This window comes from Bufo bufo, chromosome 4 (genome assembly GCF_905171765.1).
Source record: "Bufo bufo chromosome 4, aBufBuf1.1, whole genome shotgun sequence".
Taxonomy (NCBI): domain Eukaryota; kingdom Metazoa; phylum Chordata; class Amphibia; order Anura; family Bufonidae; genus Bufo; species Bufo bufo.
Genome location: NC_053392.1, coordinates 95,930,383 through 95,936,423, shown reverse-complemented (window position 1 = coordinate 95,936,423; position 6,041 = coordinate 95,930,383). Strand labels below are relative to the sequence as shown.

The 6,041-nt window shown below is 41.8% G+C and overlaps 1 protein-coding gene across 2 annotated transcripts in view; it reads left to right on the top strand.

Annotated features, from left to right (window-relative positions):
- The first annotated feature begins 3,250 nt into the window (after window positions 1-3,250).
- The window catches only part of COLEC11 (collectin subfamily member 11), a 119,016-nt gene continuing 116,225 nt past the window's right edge, over window positions 3,251-6,041 (top strand). The window contains exon 1 of one of the 2 annotated variants that reach the window (XM_040427543.1): window positions 3,251-3,376. The gene's annotated coding sequence lies outside the window, so the exon portion shown is untranslated. The remainder of the gene's footprint in view (window positions 3,377-6,041) is intronic. The other variant, XM_040427546.1, reaches the window with a different exon arrangement.

Here is a 6,041-nt window from a genome sequence, read left to right as displayed (position 1 = left end):
TTTCTCTGCGTCAAGTGACAGGATGGAGCGGGAGCCTCCCCCCTCCCCGGCCTGCATATTAAGAAAGGCTCTGCATATACTGGATTGGACAAGTCTCTTGGGTATCAACCCAGTTTGATCTGGGTGAATTAACCTGTCAACAACTCCCTTCAATCTATTAGCAAATATTTTTGCACAGATTTTATAATCTGTGTTTGAAAGAGAGATCGGGCGATACGCCCCAATCTCTCTTTCATCCTTACCCTTTTTCAGAATGAGTGTAATGACAGCTTCAGATAAAGATGGGGGGGGGGGGGGGAGTTCACCAGTCTGATAAGAATTATTTAAAACCTGTAGTAACATTGGCAAAATGATAACTCTATATTGCCTATAAATCTCGAACGGGAGTCCGTCAGTACCTGGGGAAGAATTTCCCTGAATAGAACTGACAGCTTCAAATACTTCCTTTAGATCTATAGGTCGGTTCAATAATTCACATTCCTCCTTTGTTAATTTAGGGAGCTTGATATTGTCTAAAAACAGTTAAAAGTCTCCATCCTTTTGTTTTTCTTTTTAATTTTTTTTGGGTGGTGTTTTTTTCACACTTTTTTCATGTTTTGTTTCCTGTACAGAAACCTATGGAAAATTGCTGAAAAATCCTGACATAATGCTGCATTTAAAAAAAGTTTATAAATGACAAGAATGTCCCCGCCCCCCTCAACAAGAAAAATGCACCAATATTGATGAAAAAACACCACCAAAAAGAAAACTGTAGTGTATTTCATATTTGCCTACAGGCTTATAGCTTATATCTGGCCATAGTGTTTTCTTTATGTTCATTTGAAAAAAAGCCAACACTCAAAAAAACACTGGCCAACATTTACTAATATAGACAGGCTGTCTAGACCTGCACCAGATTTATCACAGGGGCTCAGAGGCCCCTATTTTCACCAAGGTGGGTGACAAATCGTATGGTTATTCCTGCAGTTCCTGTAGCAGTTGTCAGACAGCTTTCCCAGACTCACTGACAACCCCTGTGGGAGATGTAATGGCGGTCATATTGGTTATCACCCACCTCCTGCACAACCTTTATTTCAGAAGACCTTCCAGAGCCTAAATTGACATGCTGTGAATCTATAAAATCTGCACCGCGGATCAATTTAAATTTGTGAAAAATCTCCTTCAGTTTGCCTCTACTGTAATACACTTCTGATGTTCCGCACGCAGTTCCACAGAAAAGAATCTACCACGTGTGAACATATCCTATGTTTCTTTCTTCGGTCAACACCAACCAAAGGAAAGGAATACTGCATGGAAGCCAACACCGCCATCTAGTGGCAAGCAGTGCATTTGAAATGAGGACCATAATATTATAATTACTCCGAAAACTTGGTACCTTCGTTATATTAGATATAAGTTATACAGGTTAAAAGGGTTTGGCCTCTTTCTGATGATATTTCTGGGAAAAAAAAAAAAAGATAAAACCGCACCGTTTTATTGTGATTGCCTTGGTATTGCGATGTGGTTTTTACAGGTGCATTGTTAAATATGTTAATGTTTCACCTGTAAAAACCACAATTACAGTAAAAACTCATTTTTTTGACTGCAGCAAAAACTGCAATGTGCATCTCCAGCCTTAGGCTTCATACATGCGATAGTGTCCGTATTTTGGCTCGCAAAATACAGATACCATCCATGCACATTCTGTATTTTCTCACTCCCTTCAATAGAAATGACTATTCATGTTCCCAATATGAACCAGAATAGGGCATGGTCTCTAAATTTGTAGAAGCCACCTTGCCGTTGGTAGATGGGCTCTTTGACCAAAATGTGCGCAAAGAGCTTCTAACTTTCATATATAGTAAGTACAGCAGTAATGCAATTCAGAATAAGGCTACTTTCACATCTGCGGCAGAGTACAGCTTGACGTTAATCTCCAGATATGCCACTGCTGGATGCAAACGAAATGCCTGCCCGCTCAATTGACTATAATGGGGTCTGGCGGAGATCAGCCTGCATTCCAGCAAATATGCAGAGAATTGGCTGGACAGAAAACGCTGCACGCTGCAGTTTGTGTCTGACTGATTTCTGGCATTCTCTGCCAGAACTGGCAACCAGATCACAATACCCCAGATGTGACAGTAGCCTAATCCATGTTTCCAGTACATGTGTCTTCGTGCTTGGAGCAGGGTGCCTCATTTATCAAAACTAACAGGAAAACTGTCTTAGCGGATAAGAATAGGCATTTCTTTCATAGGGCTGACCATGTGCATTCCGCAAAATGTGGAACGCACACGGCAGGTATCCGTGTTTTGTGGATCCGCAATTTGCGGACGACAAAAACACATACTGTCATCTGAATGTACCCTTAACATTTGGATTCTAATCCAGTCCTAGTTTTGCCTTTTTGGTTCTGACCTCTTTCTGTCTAACTACTCTTTTACCCCTACTAGGTTTAGGCCCCTGCACTTAGTCAAGTTACGGGCCGTCGCCAAGTTGGGGGCCGTTATATAGGGTGGATTGAAGTAGAGACAGTGGTGCTGGTGGAGTACAGTGATGCACTGATCCCTACCCTACGTGACACATGATGTATATCTTTATACGTTTTTTCATTTTTACCTTTCGATGGGTGACTTGCATCTTTGTTACATGTTTTCTAGTCTGAATATGTTATCATTGGGCAGGCCAGCTGGTCCTGAGGGAAGTGTGAGCTCGACCAGGACCTGACTTTCATTGAGCGAGATACCTATTCTAGAAGTGGGGAAGGTCTGCGGGTGCATCTCTTGTGCCTGGGACACATCATTAGAGAATACAGTTTTCTGTGATAAAGTGCTAAAGTTTCTGCTTTGTATTCTTAAGTCTTGAAAAGTTTCATTAAATACAAAGAACTTGTGATTCACAAATCAATCTCCTTATATGAATTAATTAGAACTTAAATATTGGTTTATTTATGCGCTGGGTCTTAAATCAAACACATGAACCGATCTCAGCGCATATTCTCCAGTGGATATGATATTTAATGAGCTGCAATAAGGAAGAAGATGGGCTTCACTATCACGTTTTTATTGAAGTCAGTACTGATCTCATCCAACCTTGTTTATCTCCTACAACCCATTGACCCATCTCGTGTATGCTCCAGTGTGTGGAGCTGGGGTGGGTTACATCATGAGCCATTCTCATGTTTCCCACACTTTTTGCCTAATTATCCAACAGAGCAGCTGAAACCTTTCAAACAGGAAGCCCTTTCCAGATAACACTTGTGACTCCTTGAGTTGGAGAGCTGAAGGCATCTTTTTCAATTAAGATCTGTCAGCCTTTTGTAAACAGTAGCAATGAGGTTCATACGCCTTGCAAGACAGAGGACAGTTCCATCCACAATCCTCACGGGAAATATAAGGTAGGAAACTTGCTCAACTTTTTAACACACTTCTGCCTGTCTTTTTCTGTGTTTTTAAGGCTACATGCACACGACCGTGTGTCCCCCGTGGCCATATTGTGGCCCGCATACAGCGGTTCCGCAATACACAGGCACCGGCCGTGTGCATTCCGCATCAGGGATCGCGGACCCATTCACTTAAATGGGTCGGAAATCACGGAGATGTGGAACGGAGGCATGGATCGGAACCCCACGGAAGCACTACGGAGTGCTTCCATGGTGTTTCTGGCCGTACCTCCGCACAGCAAAAAAGTAGCGCATGCACTACTTTTTTGCGGTGCGGACCGTCGGATGCGGATCGCGGACCCCATTCAAGTGAATGGGTCTACAATCCGCATGCGGCTGCCCCACGGAGCCCTAACGTTTGTGTGCATGTAGCCTAAAGGCGAGGTTTGTAGGATATCTCAATTATAGGACATTCCTTAACCCTTTCAAGGCTGGAGTTTTTTTGTTTTTGTTTTTCGTTTTCGTTTTGCGCTCCCTGCCTTCCCAGAGCCATAACTTTTTTTAATTGTCTGTTCACATAGCCATATGAGGGCTTGTTTTTTGCGGGACAAGTTGTATTTTCCAACGCCACCATTTAATATTGCATATGATGTAGTGGGAAGCGGGAAAAAAATTCCAAATGGGGTGAAATTGCAAAAAAAAAAGCAATTTCACCACAGTTTTACAGGTTTTTTATTTACGACGTTCGATATGAGATAAAACTGACCAGTTACTTTTATTTTACAGGTCAGTACGAATCCGGCGATACCTTATATGTATAGTTTCTCTTGCGTTTTGATAGTGATAAAATTAAAAAGTGGGAAAAAATCAGTTTTATTGTTTTGTCGCCATATTTTTTTGTCGCCAACTTTATTGTAATTAGGTATATGAAGCTGTATGGAGGTTCATTTTTTGCGGGGCGCTCTGAACTTTTCATTGATAACATTCGGGGGTGTGTATGACTTTTTCATCACTTTTTAATAAATTTTTTGTAGAAAATGAAGCGACCAAAAACGGCGAATTGGCCATTTGGATGCTTTTTTCCGTTTTGTTGTTTGCCATATTGGGAATATATTTTTATACTATGGGCGTTTTCGCACATCGCGACACCCATGATGTGTGTATATATATATATATATATATTTATTTTTTTAGTTCTTTTCTTTTTCTTTTTGGATACTGTAACAATCAATAATCTGATTGCTATTATCATAGATTCCAATGCACTTGCATTGGAATCTATGATGATTTTACTAGTTTCCTATAGAGCCCTATTACAGACAAGGGCTCCTTAGGAAATACTATGCAGCAGCCTCCTGTCATTCATAAAGACAGGGACTGCTGCATACACGCTCCGGCTCCTCCGATCGCCACACGGGGGAGCCGGAGCACAACCGAAAGTGCGCACTTTCGGTTTCAGCACGCTCAGATGCCGTGGTCAGGATTGACCACGGCATCTGAGGGGTTGAATGTCCGCGATTGTCATTACTGCCGGTTGCGGACATGAGCCGCAGGTGTCTGCTAAACGAAGCAGGCGGCCACCCGCGGCTATGGTGCCCGCTCCTGACCGCGCCATCTTTAAACACCCGCCCAGCGCTGTACATGTACGGCGCTGGCCGTGAAGGGGTTAATGAGTAACTTTAAACTGATCGATGAAGTGACTTTGGTTATGACTGATGGAAATGTGCCCCTTTGGTCACAAAAGACTTAGAGGTAGATTTATCAAAACTAGTGTAAAGTAGAACTGTCTTAGTTGTCTCTAGCAACCGATCAGATTCCACCTTTCATTTTTTAGAGCTCCTTTGAAAAATGAAAGCTGGAATCTGATTGGTTGCTATGGGCAACCACGCCAGTTTTCCTTTACACCAGTCTTGATAAATCTCCCCCATTGGGTCATATGATCAGGTTGAAGTTTTTGTTGGGCTTCAGGCAAGCTGTTGTTTTTTTTGATCCAACAAAAATTGCGGTAAAATTCTGAAATTACCTCAGCTGTAATGGGAATCAAGATTGTCGCTGCCAAAGGTCTGTCAGAGGTTTGTGACAGTCACCATTTTGCGATTTTATATTCAAGATGGGAGCAAAGGTTGGCCCAGTCTTAAAAATAAGGACGGTTTCACACAGAGCATTTGTTTTTTTTTATTAGTAAGGAATGGGAAATATAAAGTAAGGACTTACACTTCTCCATTCTCCATTTTTTGCTTTGGCTGAAAAAACTGCATCAAGAACGGAGATGGCGGTTTCTTTAAAACATACTGGGGGTCATTTATTAAGAGACATGTGACTATTTTAGTCGTAAAAAGTCCCTTTTTTTATCGGCCGTGCGATATTTAGTCGCAAGGCCAGTTTTACGCTGTGTATGGCAGTTGGGATGAACGGGGGAGGGTGGGAGTTGACGGAGGCGTGTTGGGGGCTGTGAAAGGGCCAAATTTACTAACATAGGTACGGGGTAGTAGGTGGAGTAGTTTTTACGCCAGGCACACGGATTGCCATAAACTTATGACAAATTATTATTAACAGGTTACAAAAAACATAGACATACAAGTAATCTATAAATGTACTATGTAGAAAAAGACCCTAAAAAGTAAGTACAAACCCACTCAGTGTACATAAATACACCTTATACCGAAAATGAACTGAGATT